The following is a 12,815-nucleotide window of genomic DNA, read 5'->3' on the forward strand; positions in this document are numbered from 1 at the left end:
TACTTCTCCTTTTGGCTTGACAAACACCGTTTAGAAAATCCCATTATAGTCTTTGGAAATTCAGAAAGACCCATTTGAACTTGATATGCAATACTTCTCCTTTTGGCTTGAAAAACACCATTTAGAAAAGTACTTGCTTTTCTCTCTACTAACCATTTGACCAGAAGCAGTCCATGAAAAGTTGTACTAGATTTTCCAAGCTTCTTTTAATGGCATTGCAAAAAAATGAATATGTGATGACATATCTTTTCTTCTTTCATCATCTTCATCCCCGCTAAAAAAAAAGAAAAAAAAAAAATTCATTCCAAGGGAGATTTCTTACCTTTCTCTAAAACAACAACAACTGATCTTCTACCATTTTCTCTAAACAATATTTATTGAGGTGGGACCTTTGAAATCTGAAGGCCGGGTAAAAATTCAAACCAATAAATGCGCCCAAAATGTTGATGTACAAATATTCAGACAAATTTACTCTTCCCGTAGCATCGGATCATCCGATATCATATGTTACATTTTTCTTTTGAAGCACATATGTTACATGATATGGACGCCCGAGATGTGAGAACCCAAATATGAAACTTATTGGAAACGGATTCAAATAAGAGATCGATAAGGTCAAGCAAAAGTCAACCTGAAAGTCAACCTTGATGATAGATATCAGATGGGATGTTTCATCATCCCAAAAAAAATTACCAAAAAAATAGATGCGTTATAAAGGGACTTTTGATGGGATAAAGAATCTAACAACAAGAGATATTATCCCAAATTTTACGCTTGCCTGTGCAAACCCATTAGTAAAGGGGAGATTGGGTTTCAAAAATACACATAAATTTGACCTAGCTCTAATAGCCAAATTAGCTTGGAGACTATTAACGGAACATGCTCCGTGAGTTAGTCAATTTAAACCCAAATATTTCAGAAAAACCTCTGTTTTTGGAGCTTAAATTCCATCTGAGAGTTCTTGGATTTGGAAATGTATACACAAAAGGAAAAAAAAAAGAAATTGTTTCTCGAGGTAACACTTAACCCTTTATTATTAAACACAGTTCTCATCAAAACATTTCGATGACATTTAAGGTACAAACTTGAATTACATATACAACACGGATTCAACATTAGGTGCCCAGAGACACGCACCGGTTGATTGATTACATCTTTATTAAAACGAAAATTTATAAAACAATTCGCATGGATAGATGATCCAAACGTGAGACTTGGAGCTCCATATGTGCTCTCAAAAGACTCATTTATTCCCTAATCCAGCAGGCAAAATGTTAAGCAGCAGTTGTAGTGATGAACGAATCAGACCAATCACGGGTTTTGTTGTCTGCAATTTTCCTCGCAAGCCTTGGGGCATATGTCATCACCAATTTTAGCGCTGTACTGTTTTTTGCAATCAGGCACACATATACCCATGCACGAATCATAATCTCCAAGCACTTCAATTGTATTGCTAGTCAACATTACCACCATCAGAAAACACAGCACAAGCATCTTTTTGGTACAACCTGCCATTTTCGTTAATTATTTCTCTGACTCTCTAGATTTCTCTCTTGTAATCACAAAGGAAAGTGAAGATATGCAATTGATGACTGAATATTCATTCTGCACAAAATTGGGATGAATTTATAGTACAGGTTTGATTGTTAGTACACTAAGTTTGGATACAAATTGACCGGGTATTGTTGGAGAATAATGTGGATGAATTAGAGATGTAGGAATTGGTCAAAGCTGTATGGTTCACTAGTATGGGTCTTTCTTTAATCTTCACAGTCTCACCTTACGAAATTAAAAACGAGCAAGATTTGTGAACCTGTGCATGCCAAAGACAAAATTAGTCATAACTCATAACCTTTTATTAGATGTGTTTGCATGAGATTCTACAACACCGTCATCTTCGCACAGGTATGAAGAGAACAGGACAAATAAGGTACCAAAGACCAGATAAATAAGGACATTGCATCCTGATAGCTGTGTGTGGAGCTCATCTCTACTTCAAGTTTGCAACTCTGCTGTCTAACGATTAAACAATTTGATGACTAGGTAAACTGATTGGAATAGAGATACTCATGAGCACCACACCACGTGACAAAAACCATACTAAGACCCATAAGTGAACTCTAATCACCAGATAGACACCGCGGGCATTTGCAATGAAACCCAAATCCTTCAAACAGGAGGTTTTGTCACGCACCATGATCCATGCTTGCATCAATATAGCAAATACGAAGCTCTTCCCCTGTTAAAAACATGGGAGATTGATCACTGATAGCTTAATGTATAACTATTCAGAAAGATGACGCTAGTACAATAACATTCAGAAAGTAGCAGAAATTTAGTAATAGAGATCATATAATTTGGGAAAAAATAAAATAAAACAATCATGCTGATCTAAGATATATGATGCGAACCTGCTTTAATATCACGAAGAGCCTTCAATCTCGCATTTACATTCTCTATCCATATAATGTGACTGTTGGGATCTGAAACAAATAACCATGTTATCCATGCAATTGTATACATATAAATAATCAAGTTCTTCAAAAATCACTTATTATGTTTTTCCCATAGACTGTCAACAAAAGTCTTCACCATTTATCTGGTTCACGAGCCACCTTTAAGGGGTTCAACCAATCCCACACCTTTCATGTCAGTCACTCGTGGTCAAAGACTTACATGTTTTAGTACTGATTACGGTGAAGGAATTTATCAGATAGGCGCTAACATATGAAGCTCTACATATGTGAAGAATAATTTGGTGATATATATAAATTTCTTTGCCAGAAGCTCTGTAAACTCCAATATGATAGAGATAAGGTTATCAATCACAAAATAAACTATAGAAAGATGTCATATTACTAAATTACCATGTAATAAGTGTAACCACCAAACATCAATTTTTCCAACCGTTTCAATCAAAACCTATCTAGTTTTTGAGTGCTAAACTAACTCCTTAACAAACAACTAGATAATCGACAAGGTATGTTATTACAGGGCAACCTGCAAATATATTCAGTAGTCACCAATTCTTTCTTATTTACTCAAATTTTGTGAATTGTGATTACTTAACCATAAGAAATAATGCGCTCACCACAATCATGATTGTAGAAGGAAGGAAGGATATAAACAGCATTTCCAACAGCAGATTCAGCGTCAACAGATGCTGCTGCAGATTAAAGTAGATCCTCGTATGATCCTCCAACCAATTCAATGCGAAACGCATTCGTTAGAACTAATAATGTCAAAGAAAATGCTGATTAAATGAATTCTAAGGATTCATAGACAGTTACCAATACAGCCTATGTGATACTTAAATACATTTTTTCTACCATATGGAGGATACATTCCATCTGTGCGTCCTTAAAGCCTGCTTTCGTAAGCGTGCTCTTCAACAAGCCAAATTCATTCTCCATCTGGAATAAAATTAGTACACCTTTAAGATAATGATGAAAAGAAAATAAACAACGGTAACATAGGTTTGACATAAATCTAAAATCTTCGCAGTAACTAGGGTATCTTTTGGTAAGCCACAAGAGCTACAAACGTGGCATGCAAATGCACAGGGAGGGGCCAAATTTGAGTTCTTGCGATTAACTTCAACACCAAATTCAGAACAATAACATCAATACAATTTTATAACAGTTTTCATTTTTGTATTAAGTTGCACAAAGGTAGCGTATGTGTTAGTCATGGTATGTCAGTCTGACTGATATCCTACATGTACTTAGAATTGTTTGAATGAAGAAGAAAACAATATTAAACAAAAAGAACGCAACTTTAGCAGGGTAGCATGCTATAATGGATTTTGGTATATGTTGTAGAGTAGTGCGGTGCTTCATAATGATCACCTTCTTACACTTTCTGTCTTGAAAGGGTTTCTAGTCATTACCATAAAAATTTGTGAAAGGTTCTCACCTCTAAAATCATCTCAGGAATCAGCCTGGCAGGTTGAAGAATGTCAAGACTTTCTGCAGGTGCTGCTCCTGATATAACCATACATGCCAAGCGCTTGACAAGATGTGGATATTTTAAACCTAGAACCCTTCAGATAATAGTAGAATCAAAGTCAGAGTCTTTATTTATTTTAATCATAAGAGGTTTATATTACACCATTATTAGTCCTTACAAGCAGAGGTTAAAATTAACGGTTTGGTAATGTTTATTCTGTTAAGCATCCATGCCATAGTATTTTGTTAAATCGGGAATAAATTCACTAGGACACCTGATAGGTGTTTGGTCAGGTGTTTCTGATTGAAAAGTCAATGAAAAAATTGTGGGGATTTATTTACCTGCAGTGCTCATCATAGGCTGACCAATCCGCCTGCTTTTCAACTTCGTAAAAACCCTAAAAGTACAAAAACTAGTTAGTAGAGTGAAAGAGTTTCACCTTTCCTCAGAAAATGAAAAACTCGGTTTGAGTAGGTGCTAACAAGCTGGTAGAGAGTATACGTAACAACAGCTTGGCGCTAACCAGAAGTAAGCAAGCATCCGACAACAGATGTACAGTGCCACCAGCATTGGTGAATGAGAATCTAATCTCTATCCCAGACAATGATGAAATAAATGTTTATATGAGGCGAGGTGGTTTCATAAGCAAGGTGAGAGATTGCCTCAGCATTGCTTAAATAAAATGCTAGAAATAACAAGTCAGTAAACATTACTCTACAAAAATATACTATGAAATAACAAGTTAAGAATTAGTCTCACTCAAACATAAAAAACTACTGCCTTGAAGATAGAAATTATAGTCTCCATGATAAAGCAGCTTCCTTTATAACTTTGTTTGATCTCCACTTCAGTCTTCCCACATTTATGCAAAGAAACTCATATACAGGGTTTAACCCAAGATTAATTTTAAGCTTTAAAATAGATACTTATATAAAAGCCCTACGGAATTGAGAGCAAAATATTTGCTCGATACGCATTGGAAAACACAGTTCAAAGTCTTCTTATCCGAAAATGTGGAAGCATCTAGAGAAGCCTAAGAAGCATAAGCACACATGACCATCAACTTTTGAGGCGAAAAGGTGCAAATCAGACAACCTTTTTTACACTGGTTCCAGATGCAATAGAATGCTGAAGAAAGTACCAACTTATCAGGCAGCTGAAATGCAGAACAAAGTCGTGAACATGCTACTTCGCTTCAGCTGCCAAATCAGTTTTAGAAGCACCGAATCAATTTTTGGACCCGTAGAGATACTGAAATACTAGACACAACTTGCTCTAATCCTAATCAAACTAAGGTGCGCTTCACTGAATTAACTATATTTGCTTTGTACATCATTATAATTCATCACTTGCATTTTCGGCATTTACACAAAGCCCGTTATCTTTGCGGATCAGTAAGCACCTTGCACCAAAAAGACACACTATAACACTACATTTATAAACATCACATTCATAAAGTAACAAAGACAAAAGAACTAGGGTTTATATCAAAATCTCGATAAAAAAAGAAAGACAATTCACAATTCTTGATCAATTAAGCATCAAACCCATAAAGAGGGATAAGAAGTGAAATACCTTCGATTGTTGAATGCAATCTTCACTGCAGAAATGAATAGTTTGATATTTGGAATCAACTTGAATACTACTTCCTCCACCAGAATGTAACCTTTTGAGACAAAAATAACAGACATCGGAGAGTAGGGAAATGGAAGGATGAGTTATCAAGGGTTTAGCTGTGGATTAAATCTCCTGCTCCAATACAACGAGTTGCGAACACACCTCTCCCAGCTGATTCAGTAATAGAGACTTGAATTGGTGGGGGTAAAGGTCGATTCGTCTGTTGATCGGTATTATTGTAATTCGGGGTGGTGGTGGAGAAAGATGAGAGGGCTGCTGGGAGCTTATGAAGTTTGTTTTTCAGTAGTGGAGTATATAAACGACTGAGGGGAGACATCTTTTTACTACTTCAAGCAGCAAATCTCTCAATCCTACAGATTATTGATTACTGTCTCTGATTTAACTCACTAGTCACTACATACAGAAGCAAAATAAAATCGGGAAGGACAGCACTAAACCGTTGAGTTAAATTTTAAGTCAATGATCTCAAATTGTCATTTTTATACTCAATAATACATGATTGACATGACCAAGACCCAGTTGGTGTTTGAATATTTTTGAAAGCTCCACCGATATTTTAAGATGTTTGAATCTTGAATCCTTCGCGCTTCTTCTTAATCTCTGCTTCGTAAAAAAGACACAGAGAGAGGGGTAGAATCTACTAGAATGGTGGACGGGTTATTGGAGGTGGTGCTGGTGGATGCTGCAGGATTCAAAGATACCGAATGTTTCTTCGGTAATTAGATCCATCGTTCCATCGTTTTTGTCAAAACTTTCCTGTACTTGTCTGTTAGCCTGGAGATATACAAGTAGTTAGTTGATCAGTATAATATTTGTCACGCCCGGTACGCTATTTTCAATAATCAGCCATAGACTTCATATATGTTTTATCTGGTGAATTATGAAACTGTATAAACAGCTTAGATATAGGGATCAGGGAATCAACGTATTTTCGGTCACTTTTTATTTTCATTTTGTTGAAGTTGTTTAAATTCTAATTAACTCGTGAATTTGTATTGCAGGAGGGATAGATCCGTATGTGTTGATCAAATACAAAAGTCATGAGCGAGAGAGCAGTGTCGCCAGAGGTATGACTAAAGTTTTTAGCTTCATGATTATTACTTTGTGCCCACTGTTTCAATGTCTAAAACTAAGAGTCTTGGACGATGGTTGCAAAACTGCTTGGTACAGGAGAAGGTTCCAAACCAATGTGGAACGAGAAGTTCAATTTCAGGGTGCAATATGTTAGAGAAAATGAGGTTATAAAATAGTTTGGTTTTTGGTCTTGGTGCGATTGGAACTTAGGATCTATTGGTCACTAAGGACACTAGCTCATTTTCACTATTTGTGAATGAACCTTTAGTCCCACATAGGGAAAACTAAAGATGATACCTTTCCATAAGTATTGAAAATTTTGATATTAGAGTGGCCCTTGGGTCATTAGCACTTTTGTGCGAGGGAGAGGACTTAGGCAATGGGCTAGTTGGTGCAATCACACATTTTCGCACACGCGCGGTGAAATTGTTTTAATGCGCATTTATGAGACCTCTCTCTATTCTCCCCTATATAAAGCGATCACTTTCTCTCATTTCATTTTGTGTCCAGAAGAGCTACTATCCTCTTCTTTTCGTCTTCTCCCCCTGTGTGGTCCTTTATTTTTCATTCCGTGCGCAATTGTTGTTGAGGTCGTAAGAGTGGGAAAGTACTGTAGTGCTAACAGTGCTTGCAACGGGCAATTTTATCCTGGATACGAACTTGACCACAGGGTATAGGCATCACTCATTCTTGAGGCGTACCGGTCAAATATCGTGTTAAGGACAGCGTGTTGAACACGTGACTTTGTCCTCTGTTTGCAGTCCAATTGAGTGTCTATTTACTTTCCAGAAATTAATCCTTTTATTCTTACATCTTTCTTGAGTGTTTTATTGTTACAGACGCAACAATCTTAACACAATATTTCTGTTTTCTGTCTGTAACAATGGGTAAGAACGATGTTGAAAAGGCCTGCAAAGTTTTCTGGAAAAGACTTTAAGAGGTGGCAGTCAAAAATGTTATTCTTTCTAAGTTACCATGAGTTGGATTCATATGTTCTGAAACCTTTTGATGAATCACTGAATGATGCTGGTCGTGAGTCTTCTTTAGAAGAATGGAAGAGGAACAATTACATGTCTAAAAATCATATTCTGAATTGCTTGGAGGATGCTTTGTATGATTTTTACAATGCTAAAGAAAACTTCTCTGCTTTTGATTTATGGGCTGCTTTGGAGGCGAAATACCAAGCTGAAACTGTCGGAAGTAAGAAATTCTTGGTAGCTAGGCTTTATGAGTATAAAATGGTGAATGACAAATCTGTGGTTGATCAATTCCTTGAACTCCAGAAAATTATGAATGAAATTCTTGCCTAAGGTATGGTGATTGATGAAACTTTTCAAGTGTCTACTGCTATCAAGAAATTGCCTACTTCCTGGTCCGAGTACAAGAAGAAACTGAGACATGAAACTGCTGAAGTTACTATGGTTGAACTGGGTAAGAAAATTCAAGTTGAAGAATTGTTGTGCTCCAAGGACAAAAATGTATCTTCTTAAAGGGACATGTCTTACAAAGCTCATGTGACTGAACACAAAGGTTCCAATGCTGATAAGAACCGAAACAACTCCAAGAAACCTCCAGGCAAGAAAGGTATGTTTCAGAAACCTAAATTTAGCATTAATAAAATTAAGGGTGATTGCTATGCTTGCGGAAATCCTGGCCATATGGCGGTTCACTGTAGAAACCGTAAGGACCTTAAAAAGAAAAATAATGCTAATTTGGTTGAAAACAACAAAGATGAATTTTCTGGCACGGTGTCTGAAGTAAATTTGGTAACAAATGTGAGAGACTGGTGGGTAGACTCTGGGGCTACCAAACATGTCTGTGGGAACAAAGAAATGTTCACCTCCTACAGTAAGGTAGGGGAAGGAGAGAAACTCTATATGGGTAACTCATCTGCAGCTGCGGTTGTAGGAAAAGGCAAAGTTGGGCTCAAGCTCACTTCTGGCAAGACTCTCACTTTGAATGAAGTTCTTCATGTTCCGGACATCTGCAAAAATCTTGTTTCTTGTTGTTAGATGATAAGGGTTTTAAAATTGTAATAGAATCTGGGAAATGTGTTGTAACTAAGGGTAAGGATTATGTGGGGCAGGGTTATAAGACTGAGGGTCTGTATAAGCTTAATGTAAACTCTGCTGTAATGAATAATAATGATTCTTCTGCTTATGTTTGTGAGTCTTTGAACGTTTGGCATGGTAGACTTGGACATGTAAATTTAAATCAATGCTTAAACTAGCCAATGTGGGCTGCATACCCAAATTTAGTTTGGAAAAGGAACACAAATGTGAAATATGCGTAGAATCAAAGTATGCTAGAAAACCTTTTAGCAAAAATGTTCATAGAAATTCTAAACCCTTAGAATTAATTCACTCAGACCTAGTTGACATGAAATCAGTTCAAACTAGAGGCGGTAAGAAATGGTTTGTTACTTTTATAGACGACTGTACTAGGTACTGTCATATTATTTGCTTAGAGGTAAGGATGATGCCTTAGAAGCATTTAAGAGGTATAAACTAGAAGTTGAAAACCAATTGAATACTACCATTAAAACCATTAGGTCTGACCGTGGTGGTGAGTACATAACTCCTATAGGAGATTTCTGTGTAGAACATGGCATAATACACGAGGTTACCCCTCCTTATTCACCTCAGTCGAATGGAGTAGCTGAACGTAAGAACCGCACCCTTAAGGAGATGATGAATGCCATGTTAATTAGTTCAGGATTACCTTCGAACTTGTGGGGGGAAGCTGTCCTCTCAGCCTGCTATATCCTGAACAGAGTACCTTTTAAAGGATCAGATAAAACTCCATATGAATTGTGGAAAGGTAGACAACCTTCTTTAGCATACTTTAAAGTGTGGGGGTGTTTGGCTAAGGTTCAGATCCCTAAACCTAAAGCAACCAAGATAGGATCCAAAACTGTTGACTGTGTCTTCATAGGGTATCCTGAGCATACACCTGCATATAGATTTATGGTTGTGAATTCTGATGTTTCTGAAATTGGTGTAAATACTATTATGGAGTCTAGGGATTGTGTTTTTTGAAAATGTTTTTCCTTTAAAATCTGACTCTCGTAAGAGAGGTGTTGATCCCCTAGATGTTCCTTCAACCAGTCAGACTTTACCTTTAGAGGAAGATGAAGTAGAATTTGATCTTAGGAGGAGTAAAAGGGCTAGAACCAAAACCTCTTTTGGACCTGACTTCATAACACTAGCAGAGTCTGATCCTCAGACTTATAGAGAAGCCATGACTTCTTCTGAAGCTCCGTGGTGGAAAGAGTCTTCTATTAGTGAAATGGAATCCATCAAAGAAAATGATACATGGGAGATAGTAGATTTACCTCCAGGGTGTAAGGCCATAGGATGTAAATGGATCTTCAGGAGGAAACGTAACATAGATGGAACTATTCAAAAATACAAGGCTAGGTTAGTAGTCAAAGGCTACAAACAAAAGGAAGGTGTAGATTTCTTTGATACTTACTCACCCGTTACGAGAATTACTTCCATTAGGATGTTAATTGCTATAGCCGCGGTTCATAACCTAGAAATACATCAAATGGATGTAAAGACAGCTTTTCTACATGGTGAATTAGATGAAGAAATTTACATGGAACAACCTGAGGGCTTTGTAGTGAAAGGTTGTGAAAACAAAGTTTGTAAACTGAAAAAATCTTTGTATGGATTGAAACAAGCACCTAAACAATGGCATGAAAAATTTGATCATGTAATGTTTTCTAGTGGTTTTAGAATCAATGAATCTGACAAGTGTGTATATACTAAGCTTGTAAATGATGCCTGTGTGATTGTATGCTTGTATGTTGATGATATGCTTATACTTGGTACAAACATGGATGTAATTAATTCCACTAAGAACATGCTGAATGAGAACTTTGACATGAAAGACTTAGGCCCTGCAGATGTAATCTTAGGGATGAAAATTAGGAGAAATTCTAACGGTTATAGTCTTAGTCAATCTCATTATGTTGAATCTGTGCTTAGAAAATTCAATCATTTTGATTGTAAACCTGCTTATACTCCGTATGATCCTTGTTGTAAACTCAAAAAGAACAGAGGTAATGGAGTATCACAACTTGAATACTCACGAGTTATAGGAAGTCTGATGTATTTGATGAACTGTACTAGGCCAGACATTGCTTATGCTGTGAGTAGGTTAAGTAGGTATACTTGTAATCCAGGGCAGGAACACTGGGATGCACTTTTTAGAGTGTTGAGGTATTTGAAATACACGTTGACCTTTTGTTTGAATTATGAAAGGTATCCTGCCGTCCTTGAGGGATTTTGTGATGCAAACTGGATATCAGACTCAGAGGAGTCTAAGTCTACGAGTGGATATGTTTTCACTCTAGCATGTGGGGCTGTTTCTTGGAAGAGTTCCAAACAGACCTGCATAGCTCGATCCACTATGGAATCTGAGTTTATTGCGCTAGATAAGCAGGAGAGGAAGCCGCTTGGCTAAGATGCTTTTTAGAAGACATTCCTCTCTGGCATAGGCCTGTGCCGGCTATATCTATACATTGTGATAATCAAGCTGCCATAGCTAAAGCTAAAAACAGCTACTATAATGGGAAGTCTATACATATAAAAAGAAGACACGATACCCTAAAACAACTAATCTCAAAAGGCGTTATTTCCATTGATTGGGTTAAGTCCAAGGAGAATATCGCGGACCCTTTGACGAAAGGTTTGTCCAAGGAGATAGTTAGTAATGCATCTAAGGGGATGGGGCTTAGGCTCATTAAATAAACTTGCCATGAAGGATACTCAACCTTGCTGACTGGAGATCCCAAGATCAAGGTTTCGAATGAGAAACTAATTTGTGGCGGGTCAAGGTAAACACTATCAGAGAATTCATTCTCTGCCCCTTCCCTATGGTGTAGACGTGATAGTGTGACTGCATGTGAGGATGACTTTCTATTAAGTCTCAATGAGTTCTATAGTTTCAATTTTAGATTGAAGTGGGGTGTAGCAGTAAACACTCTTGATAGAACTCACCTATCTGAATGTGGAAGTGGGTCGCTTCCTATGAGAAGAGAGCTGATTCTCTAGAGCATTCGGAGAAACGGGATTTGTCCAGGGCCAAAAAGGACACAACGGCACGAACTCGACAGCACCTAGAGAGATCACGCGTGGTTATTATCGCGGATTACACCAAACGATGGTAGTTCAAGACATCGCGTTCACTGTCCATCAAGTAGTTCCGGCAATTTCTCACTAAGCAAAGGTTCAAGACCTCATGGACACCTCTTGCCTAAGTGGTATTTCTCGCTTTCCGTTTTCTGGTTTTTTATCGGTATTTCATTCATGTGGGGGATTGTTAGAGAAAATGAGGTTATAAAATAGTTTGGTTTTTGGTCTTGGTGGGATTGGAACTTAGGATCTATTGGTCACTAAGGACACTAGCTCATTTTCACTATTTGTGAATGAACCTTTAGTCCCACATAGGGAAAACTAAAGATGATACCTCTCCAAAAGTATTGAAAATTTTGATATTAGAGTGGCCCTTGGGTCATTAGCAATTTTGTGCTAGGGAGAGGACTTAGGCAATGGGCTAGTTGGTGAAATCACACATTTTCACACACGCGCGGTGCTTCGCACCGAAGCACGCACGCCGTCGTGCGTCCGTGCAGGCGGGCTGGCCGGGACGAGCCGGGCTCGGGTTCGGGTTCGGGTGTGGGTGTGGGTCAAGACTTATCTTTTTTGGCCAAACTTCTTTTGAATTTTTGAATTAATACTTAAAAAATTTCAAACAAAGTAAATCTTTGGGCGACTTTATGTCGATGCATGAACGTTATATCAACATTAATTTGCATGAACGTTTTATATCAAACTTAAATTTTCATGAACGTTTTTATTTCAAATTTAAATTTGCATGAACGTTTTATATCAAACATAATGACGCATGAACGTTTCAAACCGTTGGAAAGAATCTGAATTAATTGAAATTGTTTTAATACGCGTTTATGAGACCTCTCTCTATTCTCCCCTATATAAAGCGATCACTTTCTCTCATTTCGTTTTGTGTCCAGAAGAGCTACTATCCTCTTCTTTTCGTCTTCTCCCCCTGTGTGGTCCTTTATTTTTCATTCCGTGCGCAATTGCTGTTGAGGTCGTAAGAGTGGGCAAGTACTGTAGTGCTAACAG

At 37.5% G+C, this 12,815-nt stretch overlaps 1 pseudogene; it reads right to left on the reverse strand.

Moving 5' to 3' along the window:
• Nucleotides 1–1,822: 1,822 nt before the first annotated feature.
• On the reverse strand, nucleotides 1,823–6,469 carry LOC113320233 (annotated as a pseudogene).
• Between the last annotated feature and the right edge of the window lie 6,346 nt (nucleotides 6,470–12,815).

Source organism: Papaver somniferum, chromosome 11 (genome assembly GCF_003573695.1).
Source record: "Papaver somniferum cultivar HN1 chromosome 11, ASM357369v1, whole genome shotgun sequence".
Classification (NCBI taxonomy): Eukaryota; Viridiplantae; Streptophyta; class Magnoliopsida; order Ranunculales; family Papaveraceae; genus Papaver; species Papaver somniferum.